At 52.2% G+C, this 19,317-nt stretch overlaps 1 protein-coding gene across 6 annotated transcripts in view; it reads right to left on the bottom strand.

The window, feature by feature from the left end:
- PLXNA4 (plexin A4) overlaps positions 1 to 13,514 on the bottom strand; it is a 460,966-nt gene extending 447,452 nt beyond the window's left edge. For 2 of the 6 annotated variants that reach the window (XM_064442386.1, XM_064442376.1), the window contains exon 1: positions 12,424 to 13,478. The gene's annotated coding sequence lies outside the window, so the exon portion shown is untranslated. Of the gene's footprint in view, positions 1 to 11,019; positions 11,260 to 12,423 lie in introns of those variants that run through there. The other 4 variants (XM_064442420.1, XM_064442412.1, XM_064442394.1 and 1 more) reach the window with 4 other exon arrangements.
- Between the last annotated feature and the right edge of the window lie 5,803 nt (positions 13,515 to 19,317).

Below are 19,317 nucleotides of genomic sequence, written 5' to 3'. Positions count from 1 at the left end.
GATTCCATCCTCTGCGTGGGAAGGCTGACACACGCATCCTCCACTCCTCTGTCCACCTTCCCCACCACGTAAGAGCATCGCCGGCGGCCAGTTTAGGTCCCTTCTACCAACCACCCTGCTTCAGCAGCAACATACAACAGTTCAAAATCCACTCCCTTAACACTGCGCTGAGGAAGGGCTTATTTTTTTCTGTCTTTGAGAATAGGCTGTAAAACCTTCTGCCTCAGCCCCGCAACAACAAGACCTTGGAAGAGGCTAATTATGGGTGGTGAAGTAAGTCACCCACTGGCAAAGAGCAGTGGAGAAGAGAAGCACAAACCTGCACCTGGAGACCTTTTGCTTATTATAAAATAAAGCTGTTTCTGCTTCTTGTGTTACCAGGGAAGGAGAAGCAAGACAGGAGAGAAGACAACCACCAAGTGAAACTGCTGCGTAGAAGGAGCCGTGTTTCACTCTCCCAGCTCAGTACTGCATGTCTAAGGAGCGCAGCCTTCAAGCATCACACTGTAGCTTTTGCATGTCCTTGTGCAGGTATGGAGAAGCCTCAAAATTATCCTCCACACGCATTAATACCCAGCAGGGGAGGCAGAGCAGGAAAGCAGACTGCATGGACATGTAGGCTGCTGCTGGGGGAAAATGTGGCTCAGCGTATCCCATGCATCAACCAGCGGGAGCCTCGGAGACATCTGCACAAGCATGAGTGTGGGAACGACCAAGGATGGAGAAAGCAGATTGTCACCGAGTCGCAATCTGCTCGGGATCTCCTCCAGGCTCATAGTACCTTGTGCTGCCCCACTTGAGTGCTGATGGCCAAGCTCCAGCCGAGCCACTTGGAGGGATGCGAAGCGGTGCACAACGTTCATCCTCTACCCCTGGCAACCCCTCAGTGATCCGCTTTGCAACCAGCAGAGCCTGTCCAGCACCTCCTCAAAAGCCCTAAAGAAGCTGAGCTCACAGGAAGCCGCATTCCCAGGCGCAAAGGTTTTCCAAGATTGCACTATTTATTCCCAGTTTTGTGGTGGAGCAAAACCTCAAACTTTTTCCTCCCTTCCCTCGCTTCTCTACAAGCTAGAAAAATACCGTCTCCCACCAGCACCTGATCAAGGGATGCTGGAGGGAAAAGGAGAACTGGGCTTGCCCTAAATCCCTCCTAAAATCTGGCTGTGCAGCAAGGCTGCTCCTCTTCCCCAGAAATCTCATCCTGCACCTGCAAGACCTTTCCTGAACTGTGGGCAAAATTAGCTACGATCTGTGAAGAGTGCAGGGTGAACAGATTGGCATTTTCTAACCATGTGTATTTTGCATTTATGGGTAAACTCTGCATGCAAATGTGCTTTTTTATGATTATGTATAAATCATACACTTATATAGATATAGATTAGATATAGATGCATGTATGTAGTTGTACTTAAGGAAAAGGAGACCCCAGCATCAAGAAATGAGAGTCAGGCATGTGCTTGTAGTACAACGCAACCCAAATCTTCCCTACACTGTAGCACAATCAAGGCTTCTTCTCTGAAATGAATGGAAAAAAAGGGCCCAAACAGCTGGGAAAAGGGTGAAGCGCGTGAGAAACTGTCTTTTCTCTGGCCGCCGCGTAACAGAGAGAGAGTGTGTGTGTGCATGTGTGTGTGTGAGCTGCAGATGAGTCAAAGTCTGAGGGCTGGCTGCTGTCAGCCATTGACTGTGCCAATGACAGCAGTTCCTGACAGCCTTTAATAACACCACTTACAGACTCCGGAGCAGAGGGACAGGCAAAGGGGGAGGCAAGCGCTTCTCCTGCAGGCTGGTGCACAAGCCATCCCGCATCCTTGCCAAAAGGTGTTACAGGCACCCTCTGATGGCTCTGTAATTGCAGCTCATGCCATGATGTGCGGGAGGACAGCCTTGGGTACACGGGAGCAAAGCTGTGGGTCCCACGGCCGAGAGGACACAGGGACACAGTGGGGAGGTAGGGGTGGACGAGGTGGTAGCTTGGGGAGGACTCAGCCCTACCACACTCCCAGTGCAGCACAACCCCTCCGTGGGTTCACACTGCAAACATCGAGGTTTACACTGGGAAGCAACCAGGAGACACAGATTTATCTCTACTTCCATGCAGAATAGGTAAAACAAAGCGAAATATGTACAGACAAGCAGGTCACAACAAGGAGACACAAGCCCTGCTGCCTGCCTGTGCATTGGTTCCCCAGTGTGAAGGTGGGAAATAAGTCCCTACCAGGTCTCACAGATGCTGGGAAGCTCAGACTTGTGAAGACACTAAAAATCCTCAGCTTAGTCCAGATTTGGGAAGCTTTGGGAAGAGCTTCAGAGTGCATAATGTTCTGATTATTTACTTCTCCAAGCTAAGGAGAGACCTACTTCACACACCGCCTCCTGGAGAGGCGGAAAAATCAGGCATGTAAAATGAGAAGGAAATGGAAATCGACTTGATAGCTCCTTCTCCTTCCTAATGGGTAATACTTACCTAATTATGCCCGCTTGCCATTTCCTTTTCCTGCTTTCTTTGAGATATTATGCAGAGAGAAATTTGTCTTAAAAGTTGCTACGTTCATTCAGAGGCATCCCTTTGAGCTGTTTGCCTTGCTAAGGCAGGCAAGAGCAGCAACTCCATTATAAGGGAGGGAAAAAAAAACCCCTCCTGAATGGCTCTGACAGGCGTTGGGTTTAGCATCCAGCTCCTGCTGCACATGGCTTGCTTATCTCCCCTGCCTTTTCCATCGTCCACGTGGGCAGCAGAAGGGTGCAGCTCCAAGGATGCCCCATGCTCCTGCCCTCTCTGGGCCAAGGCAAGAAGCTCCTGGTCTCCTGGAGCCACCACAGAGGCCAGGCAGGAATGATGGAAGCTGCAAAGGTGCTCTGAGTCCGCTCTCAGCAGGGATTCGGAGAGAAACCCGAGGTATGATGGTCTCACAGCTGGTGGGATCCAAGGGGGCATCGCACACCGGCATCAAGTCCATGCCACCCCTTGGATGACTTCCCTCCAAACGCATCAGTGTCACAAGCCAGTACCCAAGCAGCTGGCTGCAGCTCAGGCTGGAGCAAAAGGGGTCATAGAAGCAAAACATGACCCCTCCAGGCCCACATCAACACAAGTGACCCTACGAGAAGGTAGCAAAGTTTCATTTGCCGCAGACAGCTTCCCTCCTTTAGGGAGGTCCCGTTTAGTGCTGTGCTTCATTGCACCAGGAGTAGGGGAGGGGTTGGCAAACGCATGAGCATCTCCCACCCCAGCAGGTTGCTCCCAACCATTGATAGGGCCAGATGCCCCCCCGCACTAACGACCGAACACTGCACTTGTGGGGTGGGTTGCAGGGGTTTCTGGCAGAGCGAGGGGTGAATATTCAGTCCTCTAGAACCCCACTGTGGACACCACCCCCCCATCTGCCCCTCCACCTCCAACCTACACTTCCCAGGAAGGCCCCCCACGAGCCCTGCTCTCGCACCCTGGGTGTTTTTTTCCTCTTCTCCGCAGGGAGCACAGCTTCCAAGAAGGAAAATACAAGCCCAAAGAGATTGACTTCAAGAGATGAAAAAGGCTCTGCAAAGGAAGGTGTTTTATTCCTGCTCGAGGGGGTGCTTTAAAAAGCCTCCTTTTGTTTCCTCAAAGGCTGGGAAGGATGTTTCCCAGTCCTAGCCCGGCAGGCTGGGGAAGGTGGAGCCCAGGAGGAATTCAGGGAGCTGCAAGGGCCACACTCCTCAAGCAGCAGCAGATATTTCCCCATGCCCAAATCCCTCCACATCCAGCACCCTGCGCTGACCCTGCGCTGACCCTGCGTCCCTCCCCACCCCGCAGGGGCTTGTGCCCTCCGGGGAGCATCTGCAGCGCTGCATGGAGAGCTTAGCCCTGCACCTGCAGCAACTGTGCGTGCGAGGAGGGGCTGAGCCATCCCCCCTGCACCTGCACTGACCAGCCCCAAAACTTCACCTCCGAGTTGTTAATTCTGCATCAAAAAAAGCTGTGTTGATTTCCTTTTTTTTTTTTCTTTTTCCCTTCTTTCTTTTCTTTTTTTTTTTCCCCTCCCTACAGGCATTTTCCAGGGAGTCATTTAGAGCTAGGAGGGGAAGAAGGAAGAACTGCACAGCTAATCCCTGCTGCAAGCAAAGCCAAGCCCTCCACCTCCAGGCCACATTGCACCTGCCCCAGACAGAGAGGGAAAGCAGCCCCGCTCCTCCCAGTGCCTCCAGACATCCCTCCATCCTCCCAGCCCTTCACCTCCTGGCCCCACCAAGCCACTCCTCCGCAGCAGCTGCAGCATCCTCAGGGCTGCCAGGGTGTGAAGGACAGCAGGATGGAGGGAGGTTTCCTTGCAGAGCCACCTCTGCAGCGTTGCCAGCTTCCAGGGGAAGCCGTGAACCTGGTGGCTGCAGGCAGGGGACCCAGGCATCTGGCTTTGCATCCCCGCTGTACCTCCCAGCTGTGCACTCCAAAAATCAATGCATGTGTCTGGAGAGATGTATAGATGGGCTCCTTGCAGGACCCCCTGCAACAGCTCTCAGCCAGAGCATTGCTCAGCAGCCAGCCTACAGAAGATACCTGCTCCTACCCCTCGCACCCATTCCTGGGGAGCAAGAGAAGCCCCCAAAGCAGGCTTTGTCCCACCCACGGCAGCTGGAAAGCTATAGGTAAGGCGGGCAGAGCGATACCCTTAGCACCGCTTGCTCCGCTTGGCATCTTGCAGGCTGCAGCCAGCCCTGGAGGGGCCTCCCCTGCGCAGCCTGGCCAGGAGCCCAGCTGCAGGGGGGCTCAGGCACAGCAGAAGCCTCAGACAGGAGCACCGGAGGAGCTTCCCTGCCTCCCAGCGCAGAGGGATGGGTTTGCAGAGAGTGGGGGGGGGGCTTCAGCAAACAACAAGGAGCAGCGTATGCAAAGAGATAAGAGAAGGTATTTACCAGGCAATCACTACAAGGTCCTGTGAATATAGTATTTGTGATGGATGAATAGACATATTATTACAGAACTTAATGCAAACCCTTTGCACCAAATGGTGACATGCGATTACTAGTTTGGAAATAACTAAGCTCATTATAATGAAATGCTTCACTCAAATCCCCCTCCAAAGGATAGATCTGACGAAGGAAGGAACCTGTGACGGGAACATACTGGGGGGATTTGTTTAACCAGATCAGCCTGCTGGGCCAGCACAGTACGGTTGGTTGCCTCATCCGTGGCCAAAGCCTGGCTCACAGGGAAGCATAAACCCACCAGCCTGTGTGGACAGGGTGGGCAGTACCCCACACCCAACATCGGGCTCTTCCTGGCACTACTCTGCGTTTAAGAGATGAAAAGAAACACTTTTCAATAATAAATAATAATGTTAACTATGTGTTTCTATAGCAACTCATCACCATAGCAGCTAAGCACAGGAGGAAAACTCAGAGCTCGTCCTGCCGTCTTCAGGGTGAGGAGGCAATTGGCCTCCTGGAGGTGGCTTCGGTGATGGCAGGGCTGGGACTTAAACCAACAAGCCACCCTCCTGGTTGCCCCTGAGCACTGCCCTCCCCAAAGCAGCTGTCTGGGAGGCAGCTGGATGCTCTGGATAGGTGGAGCCTGGGGTCCAAGGGGTGATGGGGTAATGCAGCCTCAAAAGCACCAGGCATCAAGGCCATTGCAACCCTCCAAATGAGTCCTGGCTCTTCTGGGTGGCTGGAAGGAAAGAGGACCGTGGAGGGGACAAACCCCCATCAACCAGGATGACACAATGAAGGGGAGAGTAAAAAGGGTGAGACACAACCAAAAAGAGGAAAAGCCCAAAATTACCCATGCAGATACCACCCCCACAACATACACCCACCTCAGGGTAACAGCCTACAAAACTCCACGTGTTGCTCTGCTTTTAGCAAGAACCAGAAATTTGCACCAAACTCCCAACAGATAAAAGGGGTTTCCCAAAACAGCCCAGAAATTCACTTTTTTTAAGCTAGCAAGTCAGACATGCCCATCCCAGTCTGGGTGTTGGGCTTTGGGGTTTTTTCCCCTAAATTGCCTATTAAAGGAAAATGCAAGTGAAAGCCTTTGATTAGCTCCACGACTGGCGGCGGCGTATTCCCAGCTCACCTCCTCTGCCCAGCAGGGCCATGGTGACGGAGCCTTTTCCCCCAGTGTAGAACAGTGTCCTGCCCCTCAGCACCTCTGAAAGCCTCTTCCCAGCCAGCAAAAGAAGGTGCCAGTGCCCAGGGATGGGACGGTGGCCGTTAGTGACTATTAGCCGTGTACATGATGCTATTCCCAATTAGAACCTTCCTGGTTTAATCATCTCACTTACGAAAAGCGAGTCATTTGTAAAGGTTATTATTGCAAAATGACTATTAGATGATGGCTAAAGGGACAGTTACTCCTACAGGACTACCCCCATTTGATAGATGGGAAAACAAGAAGCCAAGGGACTTGCTCCAGGGCCATGGGTCAGCTCTCCGGCAAACCAAAGCCTCCCTTTGGCAGCCCAGAGTAAGTTTCCCTAAAGTAAAATAAAGCTGTGTTGCACACCAAGCACTTGCTATTCCATCAATAGGCAATTGTAACAGGATACACCTCCTTAGTCTCTAAATGAGTTCTCTTTCCAGCACTACATTATAGACAAATCCCCGGTCACAAAAAAACAAATAAATCCCTTTTTGCAATCAAATATGCTCTAACCGAGTCAAACAGGGCCACTCGCACGTGCAGCGAATCTGCAAACCTTTTCCCAACTTCCCAGCGTGACCACCTTCCCTTCAGCAGGGGGAAAAAAAGGCAAAAAGGAAAGGAAAGAAAGAACATTTAATAGAAGAAATGAAGTGGCAATTTCCCAGTTCAGCTGGGGATCAATACGTGGGCTCCTCGTGGTTTCTGTTTCAAAGGGGCTGAGCTCTCGCCGCCGAAGCCCAGACTGACACAACGCCAGAGCTTGACTTATGAGTACTTCATCTCGGCAAGATATTTTTAATTTAAATCTTGCCGCAGTTGGGTACGGAGCCATCCAGGCTTTGATTTACTGCTAATTCGTCGCTCCGATTCCTATAACTCTAAACTCAAGTCACCAAACAGTTTAATGCCGAGACAGTCACCAGCGAGGCTCTTTATGAATGAGCGTCGGGGGCTGCTGGTGGCAAGTGCTCATTCCTCGCTTCAGAAGAAACAACAAGTATATAAATACTAACCATCTACAGACAGTCCCTGAGTCCAGCATCATTTCACTATTTCAAAGGAAAACAATACTCGGATTAAAAAAACTCCACCACCTTCACCTTTCCTCCCCCATGTAGTGTTTTGTGCCTAAGGAGAAATAACAAGTGGGCCGGGGTGGCTCATTTTGCAAACATTTACATGCATTTGGTGCAGGATTGGCTGCGAGGGTTCACCAAGCATCAAGATTTATTCCTCTGGCCCTTGAACATGCTCAGGGGAGGGGGAAGCGTGTGAGTATATATCATGCAAATGCCTGTAATGGAAACCTATCCCATATTATCTGCATTAGATCCACACATTCGTCCTGTCAGAAGGACGAGGCAAATTCAGGTGCCAGTCAGCTCCTGTAAATTTATTGCCGGTGGCTTGGTGGGAAAGCCCCGGCAGACCATTCATGTATGGATAATATAGTTGGAAGGAAACTCAGAGATCAGACCTGAAACCCAAGAGAGACGGCGACGTGAGGTCTCCCTTCTGCGTCACCAGTGCAAATCCAGCCACGCTCTGCAGCAGTTTTTGTTTATTCCTATGCAAAAGAAGCCCATGAATCTCAGCCGCTTGACTTTTGGGTCTGGATTTGCGTTTCACAGCACGCAGTGTTTAAAAAACACTGGAAAACTTTCTAGGCTGCAAAGCCTGGGGTAAAAGCAAGTCACTGAGTCTGCTTTCTTTCATTCTTTATAGTGAAATCACCACCAGGTAAGGTCAAAACCGCCCCCTGATAAGCAGCATAGTGGGGATGGAGGTTTTAACTCAACCACCAATCCTGCTGAGGTCTTCAGGCCCTCGTCCAACCCTGAGAACATTAGCATTTGAGATAGAAACAGCTGGGGACATTATACTTCAGCAAAGAGTTGGCTTCTTCCATGGCTCCAGGAATCACCTTTGAAGAACGCGTGTCCCCAGCAGGTGCCTGTTAGCTGGAGCACTGAGCTGCGCAGACTGGAGGTGTCTAAAATGAAATGACCATTGAGTTTCCAGGCCAAAGGGTGGCCGTTCAAAGCTTTCAGAGCATCTCTAAGAGCCCACAGAGGTTTTTTTTTGCAATGGGAAGGGTTGCGGGACAGATGCCACATGACACTGGCTCCCGTTGCAGGGGATGCAGGGCAGAGACTTGGCACCTCTTGCCTGGGTGGCTGCCCAACACCTTACGGGATGCAACCAAGCAAGGGTGACGTAAACTTAGCAGAGAGCTCGTACCAACAAAGGACAAGGAAAACCAGACAGTTCTGGTGGGATGAGTCAAAAAAAACCAACAAAAAAAAAAAGCCAAAGAGGAGTGCCAATTCCAGAAAATTGCCACGCAGACTGTCGGTATCACATCTCATTTTTGCAGTGATCTCTCCATTCCCAAAGGTGATTAAAAGCATTCTGTACCCAATTTTAAAGACACAGGAACCAAGGTTCATGAAAGCACAGCTGCCCCCTAGCCAACACACTCACCCAAGATGATATTTTCTTATTTTAAAACACTCATCTGTCATTTTAACTGGAAAAAATTCAATCTTGAGAGTGTCCTGCTCTGACCAAGCACTGCTTTTGGCTGTTGAAGCACAGGCTCTGGGGCAGGCAACCGCTCACTGCTCTCACCTCCAAGTACCACTTGGGGTTCAGTTTGTACTTCATGGTGGTGAGTGAGGATTCTGTTCCTTTTGCCTCTCCGTGCCTCAGTTTCCCAATATGCACTAGGGGAACGAGAATACTTTCTCACCGTTTTAGAATACTTCAGAGTCTGAATGAAAAACCTCCAGGGACCCCTATGTATTTGTTTCTCTATTTTTTTGTCACAGGCTCCTTGAGAGCTCAAACATAAGGGATATAAAGTGCTTTTCACCCGAAGACAGTCATGCAGGGAAGCACGCTCATCACTGATACCCTGCAGTAAGTCAGTGAGTTGCCCGGACTCTGCACAGACGGGAAGTCTCATTGCCTTGGGCGCCTGGAGCGGTTGGTGTCCATTAACCGAGTCTTGCAAGCAAGAAAGAAGGAATAAGAAAGAGCCCTCTGAAGCCTTTTGTCACACTGGTGGGGACCAGAAAGGGCTTTTTATTTGAGCATCAAGTGGTTTGAGGGCTTTACTATGGGAAACAGTCATAATCCAAATCACATCCCTAGCTGGGGAGGCAGATTCGTGGGCAGGACATGAGACTTTTGAGTCGCAGCACTGCGGCTGCGAAGGGGTGATGTTGGGTCTCAGTCTCAGCTCCGTGGAACCTCACTTTAAGGGGGTATTGTGAATAATAAATCAAGAGCCAAGTGACTCCCAAGGCAGCATGCCATTTTGCTTAAGAACACCTGTAGGCAATTCCAAGCAGCAAACTTTGGCATCGTCAACTCCAAAACTCAAAAGCCCTACCTCTAACACCCTCCCTGTGTAGGATCCCAACGCGGAGCACAAGCCTACCGTGCCAGCACCATTCTCAGCTTTTCAGGAAGCTTTTCAGAGTTCCTTCCCAACAAGAAATTAATTCCTACCCAGCGTTAACCCTCACCACACCCGAGTGTCGTAAGACCTTGCGAGGCTTTTCACCGTCAGGCGTGTGAGCGCGCAAATCAAACCCCGGCGCTCTGGGAAGGAGGTAGGTTTTATTGCAACAGCTCGACATCGAGAAAATTGGGAGACAGAGACAAAGCAATTCAATAAAAGGAAAAAGATGCAACACAAAAGGGGCTTCAGCCTCCCTCCTCACCCTGCAAAAACAGAGGAATCAACACAAAACCTTCTCCGGCAACCCACTGCCCCCCGGGATCTGGCTGCCAAAGACGGCTTCTGCCTCCTCGGCAGCAGATCTCAGCCGCTCTCATGCCTGTGCTGAGCCCTTTGCTTTGCCACATCTACAGGCTGTCTAGCACCAGGCTCTCTGCGGGTGCAGAGAAGGGATGCTGGCAGGTGACTGCATGAGGAAAAGCTCGAATATTTCCTCTCCCAGTGGAGAAGTTCAGCATCTCTCTCAGGATTTGCAATAGCACTCATCCCTCAGCTAGCCAGGTGCTGGATTGCACGCTGAACAGATTTAACACCAGTCTTCAGCGCCTACAAGGCAGTTATGATCATCAAGCAAAAGCTTCCCAACAGCACCATGATTGATCATCAGCCTGTATTTTGAAACACCCGTCTTGGACATAAACAACACTTAGATCATGCTGCTGTCATTTATTTTGCATCTTATTGATATCGCCGAGCACGGCACATTTGAGATGGGACAGTAAGGAAAAGCCTTGGGCCAGTCCTTTCGGAAAGGAGACACCCCCATGGATGATGGGTCTGGGCAGAGGAGGGAAGAAAATCCCAGGCTTTCGTGGCAGGGCTGGGGTTGCACGTTTAAACCTGGCTGCACGCGGAAAACAGACACACATCTGTTGCACCGCTTGAAGCCCGGCTCTAGCGAAGGGTCCCGCACACAAACAAACAAACACACACTTCCCGAGGCAATTAAATGACAAACAAAATACTGTTCGAATCCTCGAGACCTTAAGACAGTGGCTTAGCCAGGGGGAGGAAGCACCTAATCTCACACTGGGAGGCACACGCTGTAATTAAAATCACAGAGACGGCGAAGGAAAAGCAACCCCATGCTCCACTGGCCCTACCCGCTCGCGGTTTTAACCAGCTTCTATAAACAAGACCCGGGTGAAACAGAGGACAGATAAAGCAAATAAGTTAGCACGCTTTATGCCATCCAGAATATCTGTGCACGGCTGGTGCATGCTTAAGATAAGTCCCCGGAAGGCTGCGAGCGGTTGCATCGGCTGTAAAAAGCCCTGACACCATCCTTGTTCCCCCGGAATAAGAGCATCCCCCAGCACTCCCAGGGGTGCCGGTCCAAACCTCCCCTCTCTGCACCGCTCACCCCTGCGACCTGGAAAGGTTCAGATCCCCTTTGCTTTCCCCGAAACCTCGCATCCAGGGCATCGCATCTCGGTGGCAGAGGGAAGCCATGAAAAATCAGGTGCGTTTCCAGCGAGCTCTTTGGCACGGCTGCCCGGCGGCAGGGCTGGAAAGCGAAGCGGAGCCGTCGCGGGGTGGAAGTTTCACGGGAGAGGAGCGCGGCCACACGCTTTCCACCCGGTCCCTGCCACGGAGGCGAGTCCTGCAGGTCCTACACCCGAATCCGGCAAATGCTGCATCCCTTCCCAGTACGGGGAGCAGATGGGGCCCCAGGAGGAGGGTTTCCTCTGGGCTGGGTATGTAGCAGCCACATGCAGCCACTACAAACCCAAACAGCACTTAGCCCTGCTGGGGCTGAGCAAGCGGGTTTGTTTATCTGGGAGGAACTCATCTGCTGCCGGAGTATTATATTTCCACCAAAACCATGTGCGGCTCGATGTTTAGATCACTTCTCCCTGTCTACATAATTTAAGGGCATATGTCTGATAAACGAAGAGCATCAATACGCAGGTTTCGGTTGCAGCACACACATGCACGGAGGGAGGGAGGTTTATCAGCACTGACTCCGCAGCCGGGATTTGGGCAGCCAAACTCTCCAGTACCTTGCGGGAAGGCAAACGAAGGGGGTCCCCCCCCTTCCTTTCTAGGTGTTCCCCGCCGGGGGTGGTCTCTATCCCCATCCACCGGTCACTCGGGAGGCGCTGATCCTCCCCGGGAAAAGGGCTCTGCCTCCAGCCCCGTCCAGCTGCAGCCTCCTCGGGAGCAGGAAAAGTTTGCAAATGCCTCCAACCCCTCGCCCGGGGAAGGCACCGGAGCACCAAGGGAGGGAAAATACCCCTCCCGAGGGGAGGAAAATCCGCGGCCGGGGATGGCCGGGGGTGATTAGGGACAGGCTGCGACGCTGGAGCTGCTACCTCCGGGGAGAAAAGTTGAGCCTTGTGCATGGGGGAAAAAAGCCACCTAGGACCCGGGGTGGGGGGGACACCGGGCACCGCGTCCCCTCCGCGCTGGGGGTGTGGAGGGGGGGGGGGATGCCGGGGGTCCCCGCTGCGAAACCCCCTCAGCATCCTCCCAAGCCCACCCGGGAGGGGCGGAGGGGCCGTGCCCGGCCACCCCCAGCTCAGCCCGGGGGTCCCTACCAGCCAGCCCCGACCCCCTTCCCACCACCCGGAGGTGGGGAGAAGCGGCGGGGGGCCACATCGCAGAGTCCCCCCCCCTCCTCCCCGCCACACTCCTGCCAGGTGTGGAGGGCAGGTACCGCTGCAGCCCCGCCGGCCCTCCCGGGGCATCCTCCGGGGCATCCTCCGGGGCATCCTCCCGCCAGCCCCCGCTGCCCGGGCGGGGCGGGGGGGGGGGGGGTCCTTACCTGGGAAAGCTCCTCGCTTGCTTTGGGTGGGTTTTGGGTTTGATTTTTTTTTTCCTCTCCTTTCCCCCCACTTCAGTCTTCAGAGCAGGCGCCGCATTGACACTGCAGATGGTCTCTGTGTGTGCGCGTATGTGTGTGTGTGTGTCTCTCTCCAATCCCAAATACTCCACGGAGGCGGAACACGGAGCCCCTCTCTCTGCACTGGGCAAACCGTGTCTGGCTCGCCCAGAGCCGGGGGAGGGGGGGGGAAACGCAGCTCCAGTTTTCACTCCCCCCCCAAATCACCCCTTCCCTCCCTCCCCCAGCCCTTCCCCCCCCCGCCTCTAAATCAGCAAGGAGGGGGGGAGACAGGCAGCCGTGCAGGCAGGCGGGGTGCAGGCAGGGGATGCGCTACGGGGCCATGCCCGGCTCCGCGCCCGGCTCCGCGCCCGGCTCCGCGCCGCCGCTGCCCGCCGGGGAGGGCTCGCACTGCGGCTGTCTCGCCAGCCCTTCCTCCCTAGCCCTCCTCTCCAATGGTGGCTGAGGAGCCGGCTTTGACACCCAGGCTCTTTTGCAAACACAAGCAGACACACACACACCCCCCTCTTCCAAAAAAAAAAAAAAACAAGCCGGAGAGGTGGGGAAGAGCGGTGGCAACGCAAGGCCAGCACACCAGGGAGGGATAATAATAATAATAATAACTAAAAAAAAAAATAAAAACGATAATAAAAATCCCTTTCTGTTCTTTTTCTCTTTCTTTCTTTTTTTTTTTTTTTTTTTTTCAGAGATTGTGGCCAGTTGCTCCTCCTTTCGCCAGCCCACCCACCTCTGGGAGAGGGGGAAAGGCGGAGGGGCACAGGTTGTCTCTGGAGGGATACCCCCCACCACCACCCACACACACGGAGGAGCCGCTTTTCCTCGTCCCAAAGTTTGCAGGGGCTGGGGAAGGGGACGGGGATGGGGACGGAGCCGCCGCCTCCGAGCGCGCCCGGGGCTGCGAGCGCCGCCGCTCTCCCACGGCTGCAACTCCGCCTGCCTTGATTTCTCCTCCGGGTGCCTTCCCTCTCGCTCCTACTCACTACTGACACCTAGGATCTCCAGCGTGATTGGGCTAATTGGGAAATGTCGCTTCCCCCACACCCCCCCACCCCACCCCCCAAAAAAATAAAAAAAAAAGGAAAAAAAAAATTACAGGGATCTTGCTGGCTCCCTCCATCACCTCCCCAGAAAGGCCCTCCCGGGCATCTGCCTCCCCCTTACCTCTCCCTCTCCTCCGGCTAGGACAAAACGAGGAGGGGAGTGGACCAAAGCGGGTGTAGGGAGGCTCAGAGGAAGATCAGTCTCTCAGCTTGGGTGAGCAATAATCCCAGAGAGCGGCTGCAAGCTGCTCTGCTCTCCGGGTCTTCATTTAATTCCTGGCAAATGCAGGAATAACAGTATTTTTTAAAAGCTATTAGTGCTTGCTGCCTGAGTTTCGTGTCCGGCAGGCTGCCGGCCTGGCTGCCCCACGGAGCAAACCCCTCTCTGTGAGTTCGTTCCCCCTCGTGCAGAGACCTGAACTCCTCTCTGCAGGTAATATCTGGGCTCTCCTCGAGCCAAAAGCTAGAGCAGGCAGCAGATGGAGGGAAGGCGAGCGGTGCTCTCGGGGTGTTGGTAGCGGCACGTAGCAACAGGGCTGCCTCCTCATAGAGACACCCTGATGCCGCAAGGATGGGCGCCTCGCAGAGATCTGGGGAAGTGAGGAAGCGAAGGGGAAGTGACTGGGGAGACCTTCTCTGCTTCCAGGGGTGTTGGCCATGCTCACATCAGGGCAGGGAGGGGAAAACTCTGGGGGTGATCCTTCAACTTCCCCCTACCCCATGCCGGATGAAAGCATCCAGCAGAGACGCCGGGGGTAGCTGGGGAAGGGGGTCCCGCTGCTCGTGGCGAGCAATGGCTGTGACCAGAGGCAGGGATTGATTCTCAGGAGGTACGTTGTGCAGCACCAAGCACAGCAGGGGTCCCCCTCCTCCCCACAGCCTCTACCACTCGCAGAAAATCAGGCTTAATCCACGCTTTATATCTTTAATTATCTTAAATTTATGCCACAAAACACGGGGGCCGGGGGCTGCCTATTTGCATCCTCCAAGATATTTATTTTTAAACAATATCATGTTTTCCTTAAAACAAGTTTTATCTCCCTGGCGCGTGCCTGTGTGCGCGCATGTGTTTTGCCTGAGCTCTGGTTTACATTTCCTGATGAATGGATGGGGATTCAGAGCCCTTTTTTAAGGTGGTGGATAAAATGTATTTATTATTCTTTATCTCCTGCCTCTTGCAAGGAGTCATTTGTTTTCATTCAGAGAAATGAATACTATGTGAAGCCTGAAGAGTAATAACACAGCAAAATGACAACGGAAGAGCGAGACGGAAATCTGAGAGATACAATGGCAGGTTAGTAACCTCTAAAGATCACTGCTGTTGTGAGCAGTACAGTATTATTTAATGTCCAGTCTGGCTTGCAGCTCCATTTAATAAAACATATGAAAATCTCTGGGAAATTTGGTCGTGCATTTAAAACCGGGCTGTTCTGCTAAAAAGGGATAATCTGGATACACCAAGATTACTTCCCACTATCTGGCGGGGAGGAAGAAATTAATACAAATTCTTTCTGCTTCTTAAGACAATGGCATGAGTCAATATATCCCTGTGCTGTTTGGGTTCATGAAGGAGTAAGTGACAAATGAGACTTTATTTATAGGCCTTTTCATGAACTAGGCAGTGGGGGCGGAAAAGGGTTAGGGCTGGAAAACCCAAATGACCTCCCCTGACCTGAGAATAGCTGCAGTAAAAGGGCCCAAGGACAAGGAGGGCTCAGGCTCACCCTGTTGTCATCAAGTGGATATTTTGCCCCCGGCTGCGGTGACAGCAGAGATCATGGGTCCCTCCGGAGAGGTGCTGGGCACCCCAACTGCCCCATCCCAGGGGAAAACCCAGCACGAAACAGCACCGAAACCACTCGCAGCATTGTCTGGGAAGAGGCTAAATCATGTTGCCTCCACCCAAGCAACCTCCCATGCCTGATTTACCCCCACTGCCCCAAAACACCCCCTTTGGTCCCAACTGCTTGTGAAGTCCCGGCTGCCGCCGCATCGCTGCAGCCCTCGGCGGTTCCTTCCCTACCGGCGAGCGGGATGGTGGCAAACGGTGCGCACACCCTTTCATTTTGTGCCTTGTTATCCGAGCTACACACAGGAGTCACTTCCAACAATACCCAAACAACAGAAACACGGGGCTGGGGTTTTTTTTCCCCCTAGGACGAACATCTGCATGCTTTAAGACTCCAATAGCAAAGCAGGGGGGCCAATTAAAAATAAGCAAATAAATAAATAATAGAAGGGGGAATCTAAGAAGTTGGGCTGGGGTTTTATTTTAATGATTTCCCCCCCCGCCATTTTACAAGTTTGTTAAACTAACCCAGTATTTAAGTTGCTAAAAGCTGGAGCTGCTCGTTACAGCTCCGGGCTTGTGCGAAGCGCAGGCACCGCTAAAAACCTACATTGCAGCGCCACCTGCAGCGACCGCGCTTGGTGGCAGCTCTGGAAACCCCTAAAAGTGGGTGAAATCTTAAAAAAAAAAAAAAAAAAAAATAAAAGCCCGGGGAGAGGGCTGCTACCTTAAGAGCTTGTTCCTCCCGATCTCTTTTTCACTCCCTTCTGCCCTCCAATCTTTCAGGTGTTGGAGTCCAAACGACTTGCCCTGCCCTGCCGAGACCCGAATGAAAATGGGCCTCTCTGGGGCTGCTGTCGCCACCCCTGCCATGGATAATGGTTGTCTTCAACATGCTTTTGGAGGGTGGAAAAATTCACTGTGAGCTGTTTTAAAGCTGATCCAGGGCTCTGTGATGTCACTCCCGACACCCTGGGGAGGGACGGCATGAGTTCTGCCTCCCACAGGCAGTTTTCGGTCTGGGTGCTGGCCGCCGGGGTTGTCATGCTTTTAGTTTTTTGGCAGTTTTACCAGCTTCAGGAGGGGTCTTGTTGATAAAAATTGAGACAAAAGTGCTGCAAAAAAATCTGCAAGAGAAGAAGTTTGCAGGGAAGAGCAGGACTGTGTCACTTGGTCACTAGCCACTGCCTTCCCTTTGGTCGGAGCCTCTTTGCAACCAGTTTCCAATGGCGGGTGGAGAAAAAGCACTTGAGAGGATCTGTCCAAGCCATCCTCCATCTGTGCTTTGTCCAGCATGTCTGTGGAGTCTCGGGGGTTCGCACACTGGTTTATCTGGAAACCCGAGGTGTCCTGGCATGGAGCAGAGGTGTACAAGGTGCCCTTTCTCCTCTGCCACTGATTTGCCGCGCAGCTTCTGGCAACTCCCTTAAGTTCCCTGGCAGTCCTTGCAGGTGTACTTTTTTTTGGCAGATTTCTTAGTAGGACATTTGTTAAATAACATTTGCGTCAGTTATCTAACATCTCCCACTTTTTCTAGCCTTTTCGCAGCTACGGTGCAGTGCCAACCAGAGGTGAGGCTTGCCTTCATGTTTTTTACCACTTGTTTGGATGTTTTTTGGAGGAAGGAAGATCTCCTTTGACATTGTCCCAGGGAACAAACCTAGAAACTGGCAGGAGCCGTAGACCTGCAGGGTCTGACTGTCCCCTCCCTTGGCTTTATTGCCAGGGCTCCCTCCCATCAGTATATACTCCAGTCCACGTTAGCATCTGGATTCAAACACTAGGTCACCAACTCCAGCAAGCTTTCCAGAGTTATTCAGCCCAAATTTCCCCTCTTTGTTGTTATTTCAATACCCTTGCCTCCTTTCCCATTCCCTCTTCTCTGGCCCCCTGCTCCAATTCATCCCCTCCGTCTCTACCTTGCCAGCAAGGTGCCATTGCCAGGCAGCACTTGTCCTTCAAGCAGACCCAGGGATGAGGGAGATGTTCATTCCACATCCCCTGTCCAGCCAGAGGCGATTTATGATGTACTCAAGCCGACAGCATCATCTGCACATCTTCCCAACCCATCTGCCCTCTCCCCATCCCAGCCTCCCCCCACCAAACCAGGAGCCGTCCCTCCACTCACCCCCTGCCCTCCCCCTTGAAACTCCCCAATGAACAATTTTTCTCCTTCTCCCTTCAAATATTTGTCGACCATTATCGCTGCCGGTCACACCCAGGCTGTCATTTGTCCAAACAAAACAGAAGGGGGACGGCCGCGGAAGAGGGGCAGATGGACGGAGGGAGGGTGAAATGAGAGCCAGGGGAGCAGTCAGGCCATAATGATAAGGAGAGTATAAAACACAGACTGGGACTGTCGAATTAAATGAGGGGATGCCTGAGAGGGGCTACTCCAAATGGCAGGAGACGAGCAAAAGGGAATAATATTGGAAGCAGGCAGGTGGAGTGATAAGATACAACCAGAGAAAGTCCGACAAATTCATTGTTTTTTCATTTCAGAGGACAATGCAAGTGGGAAGAGCAATCAATCCCTGCTCGGGAGGGCTGGAGAGCACTGGGGGGAGATAAGGAGCGGGGAGGTTTCAGAGGTGGAGGGATGAGATGGAGAAATGGGTAGGGAGGCAGAGGAAAGCGGGCCAGGGACATGCAGGAGGAGCTGGAGACTGTCTGGAAGGAGAGAGGGGAAGGCTGGATGCCAACACTGGAGGCACACAGCATTGAAAGGGGCTGCTGGATTCGGCTAAGAAGAAGCAGTGCTCAAATCAGAAGAAATCCGAAGGAAAATAGGACAGCCTAAAGAGGGGAAGGGCCTAATCCAGAGATTAGGGCTTTATTTTGGGATTTGAGAGCCTGGGTCAGGCTCAGTGCTATGGTGCAGCTCCTGGGTGATGCTCCAGCGAGTACCACAAATGCAGGAGAGATGTTGGGAGCTAGGCTGGACCTGCAGAGATTTTTCCAGGAAGACCCAGAACTGCCCAGCCCTTGCAATTGGTAATAAATCTGCAAAGGTGTTTTGGGAAGTTTGCCTCCCTTGGATAGTGGGAAAAGGAAATATAAAATATACTTTACAGCTTACCAAAACTTGCAGTTAATTGTGGATGTCAATCGCAGCTATTTCTAAAGAGGGGGTATTTATAAAGCCTCTTTCCTACGTAGCTTTGGCATTTTCCTCACTCGGAGAACATCTACCAAGCCACCTACTTCAACAAAACTTATAGGAACGGGATCATCTCGCTGCCTGTCGAACGTGGCTGAAGTCAGCAGCGGGCACTGGTAGCACGGTGGCAAAAGGTTTGGTTTGTTAGAACACCACGCTAAAAGGAAAAACACAAAAAGAAGCAAACCCAGCCCAACATTTATGAGTTTTTTTTTTGGTTCCAATTCATGTTTTTTAAGCCAATTGCATGGAAATAGGAGGGAGGGAGAAGGGGGAAGGCTAGCCCATATTTTTTAGCATGTGGGGTTGGCAGCACACATAGTTACCCACTTAGTGAATGTGGGAGACAGAGAGGGGGAGAAGCATAAGCTCATCTAGGGATGCTGTGGGAACCCCAGTGAAGAGTAGCTATTCTTATATGTCAGCTTCATCACCATGGTATCAGAGAGCAAGAACAGAAGGAGAAATGACAGAAAACGGGAGGGAGTGGAACAGGGCGACTGAAGAAAGAGAAACAGGAAGGGGAAGTGAAAGCCGCTTGCCCGGTGAGCAATATTACTTGTTAAATAGTTGGTACGCGGTCACTCTGGTACCCTGTCTTTACAGGTGGAACGATGCTGCTGGGGCCTCTATGCAGCACCCCTCCGAAAGCTCCCGTATTCACAAGAGCATGTCCTCTCCGTAACACTGAAGCGCGGCTTATTCAACCAGCTCTTCCTAAAACCTTCAAAATATATATATATGCATGTATAAAAACAGGACAGCTGCTTTCTCTTCTTTTTTTACTGGTAGGACCTATATAGAACGGCCATTGATTTGCTTTCTTG

Source organism: Phalacrocorax carbo, chromosome 1 (assembly GCF_963921805.1).
Source record: "Phalacrocorax carbo chromosome 1, bPhaCar2.1, whole genome shotgun sequence".
NCBI classification, from domain to species: domain Eukaryota; kingdom Metazoa; phylum Chordata; class Aves; order Suliformes; family Phalacrocoracidae; genus Phalacrocorax; species Phalacrocorax carbo.
The sequence above is the reverse complement of the archived record's forward strand: the minus strand, read 5'-3'. Positions and strand labels throughout refer to the sequence as shown.